This window comes from Rhipicephalus sanguineus, chromosome 1 (assembly GCF_013339695.2).
Source record: "Rhipicephalus sanguineus isolate Rsan-2018 chromosome 1, BIME_Rsan_1.4, whole genome shotgun sequence".
Classification (NCBI taxonomy): Eukaryota; Metazoa; Arthropoda; class Arachnida; order Ixodida; family Ixodidae; genus Rhipicephalus; species Rhipicephalus sanguineus.
Genome location: NC_051176.1, coordinates 310,061,315 through 310,078,621, shown reverse-complemented (window position 1 = coordinate 310,078,621; position 17,307 = coordinate 310,061,315).

The window sequence follows — 17,307 nt, the reverse complement described above, 5'->3', positions numbered from 1 at the left end:
CACAAACAAGTATCACGGAATGAAGGAGGCTAGCATTCTTAGGCTTAAATGGAACAAGACAGAAAAGGACAAAATCAATATTTTCTTAAGGAAAGCTTTTAAGCAGGCCCTAGGCTTGCCCGAAAGCACCAGCATAGAGAGATTAACGCACCTGGGCATGCATAACACCTTAGAAGGATTGACTGAAGCTCAGTTGGAAAGAATTGCCAGCACCGCGACTGACAGAATATAGATAAATTACAAACAATAACCAGCAAGGACCCAAGGTTGCATTATAATAATAATAATATCTGGGGTTTAACGTCCCAAAACCAAGATATGATTATGAGAGACGCCGTAGTGGAGGGCTCCGGAAATTTCGACCACCTGGGGATCTGTAACGTGCACCTAAATCTAAGTACACGGGCCTCAAACATTTTCGCCTACATCGAAAGTGCAGCCTCCGCGGCCGGGATTCGATCCCGCGACCTGCGGGTCAGCACTCGAGCGCCATAACCACTAGACCACCGTGGCGGGGCCCAAGGTTGCATCGGCCAGAGATTGGGAGCCACAATGACATTGCAAATTTACTAAAAAAGAAATACAAACAAAATTCAATTAGGGCAGTAGAACGAGCACAGCTAATACGACCTAATTGAGACGGCTCAAGTGCACATATAATGCGACCTCATTGAGACGGCTCATCATTGGACATTATCCACAAAGCATGAATTTAAATCACCACAGAAGATGCCGCAAGTTAATTTTGAAGTTATGAAACACCATTTTTGTATTACCTTTCACACCTTGCTGTTGACTTCACGAAGTCTACAACCCACGATGTGTTTGTCTTCAAGCCGTAATCTTTTACACCGCTGCAGGCGTTTTGTTCATCAGTGATGTTCGCCCGAACCACGTCGCGAGTTTGTAATATGCAGAGCGCTCAACGCATGGCAACGGCAGCGGCACGTCAACGTCAGGCGATGAACTGTCATTGTCTTCAACGCATTCGATCGCGCGGCGCGCCGACGTCTCACATGCGCTGCTTACCGTGGTCATAGCCGTACAACACCGGCGTTGCAGGGCTGCAAAATGCGTTGGCAAGATCAGCCGCGAAAAAAAAAAATAAGAAAACACAAGGCACACTCGAACCCACGGTGATCACGTCTTCCGACAACGCGAGATCACAAAAAACACTGGCGACAACACATATATTCACGTGAAAGCGTGTTCAGCGTTAAAAAAAATAAACAAAAACAATCAGTCCAACACAACAACGATTATGTCTTGCGACAACGCGATGGCTCAAAAGACACAGCAGACAGCACAGATATTCAAGGGTGAGCGTGTTCACTGTTAAAGAAGAAAAAAAAGAAACGCACAGTGGAACACAACGGCCGATCGCGTCTTGATGCAGCGCCAAGGCACAAAAGACAGTGGCGACAACACAAATGTTCATGTTTACGTGGGAAGCAGCGCAAATTGGACAAGGCACGAAAAGGAACGAAGAAAGACAGGACGACCGCTGCACTCGCAACTAGTTTATTTCGAAGAAAACAAAGTTAATATACATACATGCAGGTGTACCACGTGTGGCCATGACTTACATATTACAACGGTTTTTTCAATGATTTTCCACAAAAGACACTTCGCTATCACTCAGAACTACGGATGGCTGGCTGATGCAGTCATTTTTTCTTTTTGTGATATGGACAGCCTCGATCACTTCCCTGGTTAGCTGATCCTTGTGATTGGAAAGTATTCTCGTTTCAGAGAACAGCGGCTTGCAACCACAATCCAAGCAATGCCGTCTAATGTGAGAATACGCATTATTTGTTAGTGATCTCTTGTGTTCAGACAGCCTTGTGTTAACGCAACGGCCAGTCTGACCGATGTACATCTTTCTACATGACATAGGCAAACAATAAACTACTGCAGTCTTACACTCTACAAACGGAGAAGCATGTTTAATGTTGCACTGAAAACGATCCTTTTTTGTCGACAATTTTCTATCTAGCTTGGCACATATTTTTCCGAGTTTGTTTGGCGCAGAAAACACGACATTTAAGCCGTACCTGCTGCCAACCTTCTTTAGATTGTGTGCTATTTTGTGCGCGTAGGGTATCGAGACGCATTTTTTCTTAGTTTCTTCAGGATCCCTGTCTTTTTTTGGCTGCGTTACACACATGCCTGTGCGCACATTTCGAACTAACTTCTGCGCTGATCTACGCAGAACATGCTCTTCGTAACCAGAACTTGTCAATCTGTCAACCTGTTTTCTGAAACTTTCATTAATTTTTTCCGGACATGACTTGGCCAAAGCCGCGCGCAGGCACGAGTAGGCTATGCCGTTTTTTACTGTTTTTGAGTGCCCAGAAGAATAGTTGAGCAGGGGCTTTTCTGATCTAGGACTGTATGACCAGCATACATGGTCCGGCCTGCGTGCTAACGCCAAATCTAAAAACTGAAGTTGCCCGCCGCTTGGCACTTCCCAAGTAAATTCTAGTCCCCTGCTGCATTCCTTGAACACTTTTAAGATATCTATTACCGCTCTGTCAAGCACACTGTGTTCTACAAAAACCAAATAGTCATCTACATAACGAAATATTTTCATGGCAAGGCCATTTAGGTTGGCTTCAATTTTTTTGTTTACGCATCCCAAAAAAATTGTGCTCAATACCGGAGCCACCTTTGACCCTATACATATCCCAGATTTTTGTTTGTACAATTCCCCATTCCATTCGACAAAGGTTGACTGCAAATAAAAAGGTTAGTATTTCAAGAAATGTTCCTACTGACACGCCACATTTGTTGACAAATTCCATTTCATTATTATCATCAGTAATGCACTGTCTTACACTTGACATTAAGGGACCATGTGGAATGCTATAATATAAGTCCTGGACATCAATGCTAAAAAAATTGCAGTTACCCGGGTTTGAGGTTGATAAGAAGTCAACCACAGAATCGGAGTTCGTCCTAGATCAGAAAAGCCCCTACTCAACTATTCTTCTGGGCACTCAAAAACAGTAAAAAACGGCATAGCCTACTCGTGCCTGCGCGCGGCTTTGGCCAAGTCATGTCCGGAAAAAATTAATGAAAGTTTCAGAAAACAGGTTGACAGATTGACAAGTTCTGGTTACGAAGAGCATGTTCTGCGTAGATCAGCGCAGAAGTTAGTTCGAAATGTGCGCACAGGCATGTGTGTAACGCAGCCAAAAAGAGACAGGGATCCTGAAGAAACTAAGAAAAAATGCGTCTCGATACCCTAGGCGCACAAAATAGCACACAATCTAAAGAAGGTTGGCAGCAGGTACGGCTTAAATGTCGTGTTTTCTGCGCCAAACAAACTCGGAAAAATATGTGCCAAGCTAGATAGAAAATTGTCGACAAAAAAGGATCGTTTTCAGTGCAACATTAAACATGCTTCTCCGTTTGTAGAGTGTAAGACTGCAGTAGTTTATTGTTTGCCTATGTCATGTAGAAAGATGTACATCGGTCAGACTGGCCGTTGCGTTAACACAAGGCTGTCTGAACACAAGAGATCACTAACAAATAATGCGTATTCTCACATTAGACGGCATTGCTTGGATTGTGGTTGCAAGCCGCTGTTCTCTGAAACGATAATACTTTCCAATCACAAGGATCAGCTAACCAGGGAAATGATCGAGGCTTTCCATATCACAAAAAGAAAAAATGACTGCATCAGCCAGCCATCCGTAGTTCTGAGTGATAGCGAAGTGTCTTTTTTGGAAAATCATTGAAAAAACCGTTGTAATATGTAAGTCATGGCCACACGTGGTACACCTGCATGTATGTATATTAACTTTGTTTTCTTCGAAATAAACTAGTTGCGAGTGCAGCGGTCGTCCTGTCTTTCTTCGTTCCTTTTCGTGCCTTGTCCAATTTGCGCTGCTTCCCACGTAAACATGAACTATCACCAACTCGCCCAATTTTCAACTTTACTGAACACAAATGTTCATGGGCGAACGTGTTCACCTTTATAACAAAACAAAATGCACAAAGCACAGTCGAACCATACGGCGACGACGGCGTATTCGGTCAACGCGAGAGCAGTAGCACTTCACAAGCGGCGACGAAAATTCTACGGGGCCCAGCTGCCGCGTTCACCGTTTAAAATTCCCGCGGAAGGCACCCCGAGAAGGAGAGCGCGGCGCGGCCGTTGCTAGGCGGAACTCCGCAGCGGCGTCCCTGTGTGCGCGCAGCCAATAGCGCGCCGCTGCCGTTGCCATGCGTTGAGCGCTCTGCATATTACAAACTCGCTGCCGGGATGGCTCAGGTTGTGGAGCTGGTTGAAAAGACCACGGCGATGGGACAGGGGTACATAGGGCCTGTTTCGTCCTGTCGACATGTCGCAACAGATTGTGGTTGTCGACCCTGGGATGGGGACTTGTTGCAGCTGAAGTGAGGACCTGCCCTTGAGAAGTTCCTGCAGTTCGGCGTCAGTAGTCTGAGCCTCGGCGAGGACGTCCGCTGTTATCTGCACCGAGCTGATGGCTGTTACACGTGAAAGCGCGTCGGCGACAACGTTGTCTTTCCCGCTGACATGTTGGATGTCGGTGGTGAACTGTGCAATGAACGAGAGTTGGTTCTGCTGTACAGGCGGCAGTTTGTCGCGACGTTGAGAGAAGGCGTAGGTAAGGGGCTTGTGGTCGGTATAGATGGTGCAGTTCTGTGCTTCGAGAATATGGCGAAAGTGTTGCACTGCTTCGTATATCGCCAGAAGTTCTCTGTAGTAGGCTGGCAAAGTTGTCGGGGCGGTGGTCATGGTTTCGTCAGCGGAACTGGCGGTTGAAGGGGTCATTTTCCGAGCTGCGAGTTTCTTGGAGAAGAACTCCAAGGGGTGCCAGATGTTGTCCACGCGTTGCATGAGGGCGGCGCCGATGGCGAAGCCAGATGCGTCCGTGAAGAGTCCCAAGGGAGCGTCTGGCACGGGATGGGTGAGAAGCGTAGCGGTGCAGAGGGCGGCTTTGCATTCTTCGAACGTTTTCGCTAGCGTCGGTGTCCACGTGACGGGTTGGTTTCCTCGTAGGCCAGCCAAAGCATCATGGAGGGCAGCCTGGTAGTCGGCTGCGTGTGGCAAGAAACGCCTGTAGAAGTTCAGCATGCCGAGGAAACGGCGAAGATCTTTAGCGGTGGTGGGTTGAGGGTAACTTTGCAGGTCCGAGATGCGTTGGGGCAAGGGCCGAGTTCCCTCAGATGAAACTTCGTGGCCGAGGAAGCGGACGACGGAAGCGCCTAGCGTACTTTTCTGGGTATTGACGAGTAGACCGTGGTCATCGAGGCGTTGGAACAGCAGACGAAGGTGCCTTTGGTGCTCTTCGGCGTCGCGAGAAAATACCAGTATGTCGTCAAGGTAAACGAAGCAGAAGTCAAGGCCGCGGACGACCTCGTCGATGAAGCGCTGAAAGGTTTGTCCAGCGTTCCTCAGGCCGAAGCTCATGAAGGGAAACTCAAACAAGCCAAAGGGAGTGATGATTGCCGTTTTCGGGACGTCGTCCGGATTGACGGGTATCTGTGTGTAGGCCTTCACCAAGTCTAGCACGGAGAACACGTGGCAGCCATGAATGCGATGGGCGAAGTCCTGTATGTGGTGGACGGGGTACCTGTCCGGGATGGTGCGCGCGTTGAGTGCACGGTAGTCCCCACAGGGCCGCCAGCCTTCGGTCTTCTTTGGAACAAGGTGAAGTGGCGAGGCCCATGGACCGTCAGAGCGGCGGGCGATTCCTTCGCAGAGCATGGCCTCGAACTCTGCTTTGGCTATGCGCATGTGGTCCGGGGCGAGGCGACGGGCGCGGCAGAAAACCGGGGGGCCTGAAGTGGTCCGGATGTAGTGCATGGTGGTGTGCTGCACTTTGCGTGGCAGTCCGCTGGGGCGCGTCAATCCGGGAAATTCGGCGAGGATGGCGTGGTACGGCGAATGATTGTCAACACAGAGTACCTTGATGCTTGGCTGTTGGGCGGTCGTTCGCTGGCCTGGTGTAGAATGTCCCGTTGTCGCGTCGATGAGGAGGTCGTTGCGGCAGTCCGGAAGGAGGTTGTAGTGGGCCAGAAAGTCTGAGCCGATGATTGGCTCGGCGACGTCGGCGATGACAAAATTCCAGTGAAGGTCACGGCGCAAGTTTCTGAGCTGGATGTGCAGGCGGAGCGAGCCGTACGTCTTGATGGTGGAGCGGTTTGCCGCACTGAGCTCGAAAGACGTAGGCGGACGAGGACCTTGAAGATGGGATCGCGGGTAGCAGCAAATGTCGGATCCGCTGTCGACAAGGAACCGCTGCTTCGTGATTTGGTCAGTGACGAAGATGCGACGGCCTCTGGGTTGGCAGCTTGCGGCCGTCTCTACGAGCTGCCGTTGGCGTTTTCCGCATGCCCAGCGGAACAGGGTGGTCGACATTGCCGGGCTCTGTCCCCGAAGCGTCGGTGGTAGTAACACGGGCGGCCGTTGTTGTCGGGTTGCCGCGACGAAATGGTGTTACGGTCGCGGCTTTGCGAGTGGCGGCGCTGGTGCATCGGAAGACCTTCACCCAGGCGTTGTTCAATGAAGGTGAGCTGCCGGTCGATGTCGTTTATACGGCGTGCAAGCTCGGTGGTGTTCAGCGGTGCGGCGACAGCCTGGATGGTGGGCGACAACTGCGGCAAGGAGACCTCGATGACACAATCAGCGACCTCGGCAAGTTGGTCGAGAGGTAGCGTCAGCTGAGCCCGCAGAATTGCCTGAACGTGCAGTGGAAGTCGTTGGAGCCAGAGTGATCGCAGGAAAGATTCCTGGACTTCCATGTTACCCGCGAGAGCACGCATGTGGCGGAGTAACTGCGAAGGTTTGCGCTCGGCAAGTTCTGCGGACTGAAGTTGTCGCACTTTCTGGTCTTCCGAGAGTGACAGCCGGCGGATGAGTTCGGTCTTGAGGTATTCGTGCAGGTTGGCCGTTGGTGGGTTGGCGAGGATATCCCGGACCTCGTTGGCGTAGCGGGCGTCCAGGTGGGCGACGACGTAGTCGTAGCGGGTCCGGTCTTGTGTGATGCGCGCCAGGGAGAACTGGGCCTCGACTTGGGCGAACCACACCTCGGGCGAGTCCACCATAAATGGCGGAAGCTTGACAGCGGCGCCCCAGACGTGTTGTGGAGCAGCGTGCGGGAAGCCGTTTAAAGGCGCTATGACGTCCTCAGCGGAGCCGGCAGGTACAGCCAGGGTTGTGGAGACGTTTCCAGAATGCTGCTGTTGCTGGGCCTCCAGTTGCTGTTCAAGTTCTTGTACTTGTTCGCGAAGAGCGGCAAGCGCTTCCAGGTCGGCCATGGCGGTGCGGTTAGTTCGGTTTCCGGGTCACCAGATGTGGGATGCCGTGTCGATGGAAGGACGCATCCCAACGTAAAACGTAACAACTGTTTATTAACGGAGTAGCGGCAGCGGGGCGAGCATACCGACGCTGCGCTCAGTCGGGTAGCGAAGGAATGATTACTTCCGAGCTTGGCAGCTTGGTTTTAAAGCCACCGTCGGTGACGTAAGCCTCCGGTGACGCTGCGGTGGCGCTGTCCCTTATCGGAGGCGTGGTGTAGCATGAAGCCGTGTCACGCCGGGCTAGATAGTGACGAGGCGGAGGCTGCGCCGGTTTGTGCGCAGTGTGTTGCCACGCTTTCAACGTGCCTGCACTGCTAAGCCTACTCGCTTTGTTCTTCTCAGTATGATGGCTGCTGCGTCGCTTCGCTTTCCTACTTCATTCACCCTTAGACACTGCTTCCTTTTCTTTCTTTGAAGAGACTTCTACTGGCGTCGGGAGAGTCTATTTGCACTTCGACAGCTCGGGGTCACGTGACCCAAGTTGTAACGTCACATATGACGTCATTGTTTAAAAGCGATCGACTTCAACTGGCTATGTCTTATTGTGACTTGTCAAGCGACTCTGAGGTCGCGTGATAAAAAGAATAGGAAGGCGCGTTTTGTTGCCATCATGTAATTACATAGTACCGTCATGGTTCGCGTGCACAAGTTCAAGTTATCTTGTGATCGTCATCCACGCTGCGTGCTCTGGCGGATTAAAGAGCCCGGCGAAGGAAGCCCGCGTAATCGAAGTCACTCCGCTGAGCCGCTCATGGACTTGTCATGTGTCGTTGCGTAGGAGTGAGAGTGACGAGTGCTGTCGAGGGGAGCGCCGAGTGTGTTGTGTCACAGGTTGTGTGCCTACATGAACGGCCGGTCATGTAGGCTCCCTAGTTGTGTGGCGCTATGAACGCCAGGGCACGCGATAGCGCGCCGCAAGAAACGGGTATGTTTGCCGGCATCTGCTGCTACCGCTGTTAGCGCCATATGCTTTACATCGAAGGAATCTACTGAAGCCTACAGGTGTTTGTACTGTTTGTACTGAACTTTATTTCCAATGTAGGGAAGAAGAAGATCATATGCGGCAGTGGGCACGATGACCATCGGAGGTTGGGCCGTGCCTTGCTGGGTGGTTTCGTCGGCCATTTCTGGGGAAGCAGGCAGTCTCCTGTTTCGGAGTTCCGCACCTCCACCACTCTGGAACGAGGTTTATTGGCGACAAGTAGCACTTGAGAAGCAGGCTCACGGACGCTGAAGGCGGGCGGCGAAAACCAACACAAGAATCACAGTCCAAACGCCTACAGCTCGCGCTCGGCTCTTTCAGCTAAGGTCGTGGCCCACTGCCGCATATGATCTTCTTCTTCCCTACACCAACACAAAAAGTTGGGGGTTCCCCAGGCAAAAAAGCTGTTGAAAAACAGCTTGAAGGGACCTGGGGACCGTACAGGCAGCAGCGAAATAAAAAGTATAACAAATACAACTAGGTATAACTAATACAACTTGATACAACTTATACAACTAATACAACTTGATAAGATATAATAGCATCGGTACACAGGAAAATAAATATAAGAAGATACAACAAAATGCACAGATACAGCGAAATGAATGTTACAGGGAAATGCACAAGAAATTAAAATGCACCCATATAATTAGGAAAACTGCACATACCGAAAATGCAAACGTTGGAACATATGAAAAATGCAATGCAAGAACAATGGTGCAGTGACAATAAATGAGATCATGCTTTATTGGCTCTACAGTCATTTATTAGGAAAAGACTTGTTTGTTTTTTTAAATCTACAGCCCGAAGTCCTCCCGATGGCCATTTGGTTGAACCTCGCGGCGTTACAGATAGCCGCTTCTCATTTTCTGAAGAAGTAACCAGTGAGCAGTCGACTGTTAAATTTCACCTGCAACCTATTTTTCTTTGTTAGACACAATATTAATGGGAACTGATCGTGTACTATGAAATGATCGTGAACTGAGAGCTATTAATGAGGTTAAGGAACTTGTCTAGAACGCCGGAATGACACGCTCCAGCACTCACTGGTGCCGTGTATACCGATAACTAGTTGACAGCCCACAAACCTTAGCGGCTTTGCATGCGAGAATTTGGGCTTTTTCAGACCAGTTGCAATCGGAAAACGTCGTCAGTGCTGTCCGGAGCGCGTCTTTTCGGTGTTTTAGACAAATGTGCTGACCAGTGACCTGTACTGCACTACGTTACGTACCCGCACGGCAACACAACCGACTCGCCAGTGAGACGAGCACTCGTTCTGGTCCCTGTCTACTTGATATAGTGGTTATGGCGCTCGGCTAGTGATCCGAAGTTCGCGGGACAGAATCCTCGGCGGTATCATTTTCGATGAAGGCAAATATGTTTGAGACCCGTGTGCTGAGATTTAAGTGCAGGGTAAAGAACCCCGGGTGGTCTAAATTACCGCAGCCCTCCACTACGGCGTCCCTCATAATCTTCTGTTCTTGTGGCATTAAACCCCAACAAATATTACTCTTTGGTCGAGTTGCGACGCGGTATGAAGAGGTGTAAAAGAAAACAGGGTACCGTGGCGCAATGTAGCAAACTAAAGGAAGAAGCAGAAGACCGTAAGTGAATTTAGCCCGGGGCTCTTTCTAGGTGCTCTAGTTCTTGATCTGTCTTTACGTACCCACTCCAGTGTTGTTTCGCCACTCTCAAAGCCCATGAGATGCGACCGTACGATTGCTTCATCGCTTAGCGATGACGAACTATCAATATCTACTATAATCAAGCCGCCAACGAACTACGCAACTTGGATGACGACCACAAGAATGTAAGATAACTTGAATTCGTGCACGCGAACCATGATGGCAACAAAAAACGCCTTCCTTTTTCCTTTATCACGTGACCTCAGAATCGCTTGACAAGCCAAAATAAGACATAGCCAGTTGAAGCCGATCGCTTTAACCAATAACGTCATATGTGTCGTTGCAACTTAACTTAAGTGACCTTGAGCAGTTGAAGTGCAAATATACTCTCCCACTGGCGTCAGTTGCTTCTTTCCCGGCCTTTCACTACTCATTTCTGCTTGTTCTGCAATGGCGTCTGCTATTCCGCCGCCTTTGTTTCTGTCCTTGCCCGGGGACCGTTCAGTCCCTTGGGCTGACTGGAAAATTGTATTTCAGGCGTACGCAGACGCGGCCGGGGAGGATGCCAGCAAGCCCGAGCGTCGCAAAGCACTGCTACTGAATGTGTTGGGCCACACCGGACTAAACCTTTTCTACACTTTGGACACCGCCAACGCGTCGCCAACGCCAGCGCCCGGCGATGTCTTCAAGAACGCTATCGCGCTCTTTGATGCCCATTTCAAAGATGCCACTTGCGACTACATCGCAAGGCTCAAATTTCAAAAAAGGCGACAACTTCCGGGCGAGCCTGTAGCCGATTTAATTACTTCCCTTCAAACTTTCGCCGCAACGTGCGTGCAGCGCGAACGGCATGCTAATAGGTGACCCGTAAAATAAGCAATCACAGGGAACTATGGGATGCTGCGGCTTCCGGTTCGACACACCACGCGGGTGAGCAGCGGCACGGACGGTATTTTTTGTTTTTCTCTCCGTCCACCGCGGTGGAGCATTGGTTATGGTTCTTGGCTGCTGACCCGAAGGTCGCGGGTTCGATGGAGGCGAAATGCTATAGAGGCCCGTGTACTGTGCGATGTCAGTGCACACCAGATGGTCGAAATGTCCGGAGCCCTCCACTACGGCGTCTCTCAAATCATATCGTGGTTTTGATACTTAGAACCCCAGATATTTTTATTCGCTCCGTAAAAAAAGTCAACATCTCCGTCCACGTTTCAGCGATGTCCGCGCTTTAGAAGATGCGTTTGTGTTTTGGTTAAACGCGACGCCGATGATGACAAGCCCCGCAAGCCATGAAAGGTAAGGATATTTTTGCTGCACACAAACGATGTCCAATGCTCGTCTGCTGCTCGCGGGAACTGCAACTGTTTTTCTAGCAGATCATTCCATACAGAGAACAGTTTTTATTGCATAATACGGTGCTCCTCGTGAGAAGCATCATTTTAAAGATCTTAACAACGTTGCTATAGTTGGGTGAGTTGGAACATGTCATTTATAACAGTAATAATAATAATATCTGGTTTTTAACGTTGGAAAACCACGATATGAGTATGAGGGACGCCGTAGTGGAGGGCTCCGAAAATTTCGACCACCTGGGGTTATTTAACGTGAACCTAAATCTAAGTACACGGGCCTCAAACATTTTCGCCTCCATCGACAATGCAGCCGCCGCTGCCGGGATTCGATCCCGCGACCTTTGGGTCAGCAGCCGAGAGCCATAACCATCAGACCCCCGTGGCAGGGCATTCACAATGGTATCGAGCGCAAACACTACACAAAACACGAGCAGGATGACAAGGACGCAGAGCATTCTTCCAACTAAAGTTTATTCGAAAAGCGCACACATATATATATACGCAGGGGAAAAGAACCAAGCCAAAAAAGAAAACAAAGAAACCCGGGTGTGAACAACAAAAAAACGCAAAAAATTGTCACACTAGGCATAAACGGATCGACGTCTTTGCTATAGGTGCGCTTGCGCAAGAATTCAGTTCTCGATATAGTATTCGCAGAAAATACACGCGTAGGCTTGCTATTAACCTTTCCCTTTAGCACTCAAGTTGAAGCAGCCGACGGCTGAGCAGCCGACCATGGTTTTGCAAGGCGATAATGCCGCGTACGAGAATGCCGAACAATCGGAGGCCTACGGCGGAGCGGTTCGCCGTCTGCTTGCCTCGAACCAGAAACCGGCAAAAGACGACGCATCCCACAATCCCTCGCTCTTTTGCCGGCTTTTGCAGAAACACACGTCCATTTCCTTTTCTGAAGCTCTTGCAATCAGTGTTGCGGAATTGCCACTCAGGAATTGGAATGACTCCGGAATCGTTCCACGTATTCGCGACCCCGGAATGGAATGGGAATGGAATTAAGCACCTTCTGCCCGGAATGGAATTGGAACGGAATTACGTCTTTTTCCGAAAATAGAGCATGTTTTCGTCTACGCGCTGTTTTTCAAACGTTAGTAAGTCAGAGCCTCTAATGTAGCAATAAAGCAGTATTTTTTAAATGCCTTGGCTGATTAAAAGCACGGTACATTTATAGGCGACGCGCCTACTACAATTCTGTCCTTATATAGACTGTGTTGCTCCGAAGTTTGCCTCTATTCTTCGTAACCTCGGTTCTATGCCGTTGGTATCCATTGTGCGGAACTACGGCGGCGGCATAACCCCCCTTACGCCTTGCGATTTTTTTCCATCGGCGGCGCCCCAGCCACTTGCTGTCTCCCTACCCTTCAATTTTTTGTTTTTGCTTCTGTCGCCATCGGCGACTCAGACGCATATTCGAAAAAAATTACACCATCTCCCGCTAAAGGGGACCATGAGGCGATGCGAAGCCGGAGCACTTGCACGATCGCATTCCGTTGGCGTTCGTTGGGCATGCTACCGATCTCGCGTCGTGGAACGCGAAGAGGAACACTACGCGCGTCGTGTCTTCCCTCTAGCCTGGCCATTAATTCTCACGGGGCGAGCGGGGAACGCGGTCGACAGGCGTGCGAGAGGGGAGCAGCGTAGGAGAGGAGAGAGAGGGGGAGGGGACGCGCATGCGCTGGCGCTCATCGCGGCGCTGCGCAGGAGAGAATTTCGTCATGTCGATCCCGCATTTCAGAGGAGTCAACCGACACAAGGCGAGCGGTGAACGCGGTCGACAGGTGCGCGAGAGGGGAGCAGCGTAGGAGAGGAGAGAGAGGGGGAGGGGACGCGCATGCGCTGGCGCTCATCGCGGCGCTGCGCAGGAGAGAATTTCGGCATGTCGATCCCGCATTTCAGAGGAGTCAACCGACACAAGGCGAGCGGGGAACGCGGTCGACAGGTGCGCGAGAGGGGAGCAACGTAGGAGTGGAGAGAGAGGGGGAGGGGACGCGCATGCGCTGGCGCTCATCGCGGCGCTGCGCAGGAGAGAATTTCGGCATGTCGAGCCCGCATTTCAGAGGAGTCAACCGAAGCAAGCGCTGGACTGAACGCGCGCAGCGCTCTACCACTTCAAGGAGAGGAGACTAGAGGAGGAGAGTAGCGCATGCGCCGCGAGAGCAGAAGCGAGAACGTAGGAGAAGCGCAAGCAGGTGCCGGTAGAGAAGTGAAGAGAGTAACGCGCAGCTGTTGGAGAGAGGGAAAAAGGAGAGTTGCGCATGCGTAGTGTGAGTGCGGATTACGAGGCCGACGCCGAGGCACATACCCCCGAGCAAGAGATGCTTCGCATCTACACTCTAAGTACGGTAACGTTTACTAAAGGTGCACATTTTCACAAATTTGTGTACTTATAAAATAGAAGTTATCTAGTAACCTTTAGTACCCGTTCACAGTATCGAGCATTCTCACGTAAAATAGAGGTTACGTTGTACAGTACACGGTATACTGTTTACACAAAACGGCTTGCAGATTTTATACGGCCACATCACGTAAAAATAGAGGTTACGTTGTACAGTACACGGTATACTGTGTACACAAAACGGCTTGCAGGAGATTTTGTACGGCCACCGCTCTGCGCCTCTTCTTTCCTTCGCTCTTCTTTCTTTGACGCATTCCAGGAGGTTACGCTCATCACATGGATCAGCCAGTTGTGCCACAGCAACGGAAGCACAACCTTCCACTCTTTCGCACTTCGTGCCGCGCATGCCTCGTGTTTTTTCCGTGCTTCCTTGTGCGGTTTTAATACACCGTCCATATACGTACGCTAAGAAATGCGAACCTTTGCGGAAGGTGTTGTGGTGAATTCTGTTCGTTACACTTTTGGACGGAAACTCGTCAGAAAGTCACACGAGAAAGCTTTAGTAACAAGGAAATAACTCACTTGTGAAGAAGAAGACGCGCCGCCGGTCAGCAGTATCGCGAACGCTCGCCGCGCGCTGCTGGTCGCTGGCATCTTTCTGGACGGTGCTCTGCCCCGACTCGCTGTGTTTGTTCAAAGCGTCACCACAGGAACGCATCGCCAATAAACCTCGTCTCAATTGGTGGAGGGTGCTGAGGGTCCCCGTCAACTGAACCTGGAGCTGCGAAGCAGAACACTTCCGCCCGTCATGACAACCAACGTCGACCAACCGGCCCCGTCCGCCCAGTCCGGCAGCGGCACCGGAGTTCCTCGGCTGAGGGACCCCAAGGTTTTCAGCGGTGCCGATGAGACCGACGTAGAAGACTGGTTCACTAACTACGAACTGGTGAGCGCGCACAACAAGTGGGATGACGCCGACAAGTTGACCCATGTCATATTTTATCTCACTGACGTTGCCGAAATGTGGTATCACAACCACAAAAGCGACATCCCGACATGGTCAGTATTCAAGACGTCTTTCGCTGAAGTGTTTGGCCGACCCGCTGTCCGCAAATTTCGCGCCGAACAACGCTTGCGCACTCGAGCACAGAAGACGGCCGAAACGTTCACGAGTTACATTGAAGACATCATCGATCTCTGTAACCGTGTCAACGCCGCCATGCCTGAGTCTGACAAGATTCAGCACATCCTCAAAGGGATCGACGATGGCGCATTTCAGATGCTCCTGGCCAGGAATCCTCGCACCGTTTCGGAAGTCGTCACCTTATGTCAAAGTTATGACGAGTTGAGGAAGCAGCGCGCCCTGACTCGGCCATTTTCATCGCACGCCGACTCGCTCTCGAGTCTTGGTACTGTTCCCGAGCACTCGCCGACGCTTCAGGAGATCAAGGACTTCGTGCGCGAAGAAGTTGCTCGTCAACTTTCCTTGGTCCCCTTCACACAGGAGCCGCCCTCGCGTCTGCCGCCAACGCTCCGCACTGTTATTGCCGAAGAGGTCGCTCAAGCCGTTCCCGTCGCTCACCATCAGCAGTCCATGGCCGCGCCTCTTACATATGCGCTGCTGGTCGCTGGCATCTTTCTGGACGGTGCTCTGCCCCGACTCGCTGTGTTTGTTCAAAGCGTCACCACAGGAACGCATCGCCAATAAACCTCGTCTCACACTATATTCACAGGATCAATACAAAAACGTCTTCTTTTTCTCAGTCTCTGGGTCGCAACTGGCCTCCGTTTCCAGCCGCCGGCCCCCGTCCCAGTTGGGGAGAGGGTTTCCTCCTCGCATGCGGTTTTCGCCTTTCGGGCCCCACTTCCCTCCAGGGCTTCTTCAGATGTTTCTGCTTAGGACGGGCCTGCTCCGTTTCTTTACTTTTGTATTTTCTACATCCTCCCCCCCAAATGAGCGTCGCTCATTTTAGGTTGGTCTCTAGCTGTAGCTCTAGCAGACGCCTCGCATTTCCGCTATATATACTAGAAGTGTGATCACCGCCAAGCGGCTGCAATGGGAGGTAGTGAAGCCGCCTTACGATGTTTCCGCTAGGTGGCGCGCGCTGTCGTATACACGAGTTAGAGGCGAAGATGGAAATAATGATGGCCGCCCAGAATGAGCTCAAGGTGAGAATCTCCGAGCTGGAGAAAGCGGTAGCGACAGAGCGGGAAAAAACGATGGCTATGGCGGAAAGGCTTAAGTCAGCCGAGGAGGGATTGGCAAAGGTAGCCATGCCAGCAAATGTAGCCACGGGGAACAGGGAAGCAGGCGACAGCGGGAAAAATGGGGCATCGACCCCCACAGTGGTAGGCGCGAAGGGGGAAACAGGTTTGGAAAAGACAGGTGCAAGGGACACAGGACCCACCTTCCGCGAAGTAGTCTTGGGAACGGGAGGGGACAAAACAACAGCAGTAGCACGCGCTAGTAACAGGTGCAGTGGCCAGGTGCGGGAGAGTCCACCAGAAAAGTCGGATCACGTGATAATCGCCGGGGACTCGAATTTAGCTACATGCGCAGAAGCAGTCAAGGAAAGGGTGAGAGGCGACAAACGAGTTTTAATAGGAAAGTTCCCGGGCCATAGGCTGGGATCAGTGATGAGACAAGCTAACGCAAAACTCGCAGCTAAGTCTAATGGACGTAACCTCGTGATAATCGCGGGAGGTCTAAACGACGTCTTGAGTAACGAATCAGCCGAACTAGCGACCACATTGGCGAAAGGGGTCGATGACATGCGCGCCATTTCCCCTCAGGTGCAGATAGTGGTATGCACAATACCGGAGGTACCGGTGCGTGACGGCAACCTGCAAAGAGCGGTTGTCGACGCAAACAAAGAGATATGGCAGATGAGTAGAGAGAAAGGCATCGAGGTAGTGGAAATAAACAGAGAGGTGCACAGGTGGGGTGGTTTTCGAAGAGACGGAATACACTTCGATAGGAGGCTTGGCCATGAGGTGGGTTGGCGTCTTGCAGGACGCGCAGTAGCTTTTTTGGGGGGCACGCGGGCCCTTCGGTGCCCATGGTAGCTTGTAATGAGGAAAACAACCAGGGGGACTCTTTGACAGGTAGTATAGCGAAAAAACAGAGAAAAGGTAAAAGAAGGGAGAAGGCGCGTGTTGCAATTAGTTACATTAACATGCAGGGTGGCAGAAAAAAGGCAAAATGGTTAGAGATTGAGGGACAGTTAAACAAGGAACAGATAGGTGTTTATGCGGTTACAGAAACACACCTTAGAGACTTGGAAGAGCCACCACACATTGAAAATTATGTTTGGGAAGGATGTAACAGGATCACATCAGAAAGGAGAGGTGGGGGGGTTGGAATGCTAATTCATAGCAGAACAAAATGGGAGAGAGTGAAACAAACGTGTTCAGAGCACATGTGGGTTTCGGGCACAGTAGGTGGAAAGAAAACGTGGCTAGGTGTAGCTTACTTGTGGACAGGCAATAACTGCAGAGAAAAGAATCTGGAGATAGTGAAATGCATAAGCACCGATATTAAAGAATTTGGTCATGATGCCGAGATAATCCTTCTAGGGGACATGAACGCTCACATTCATGACCTTGACGGATATTCAGACACCAATGGCAAGTTATTGCTAGATCTCTGCGAGCAACATAGTCTTG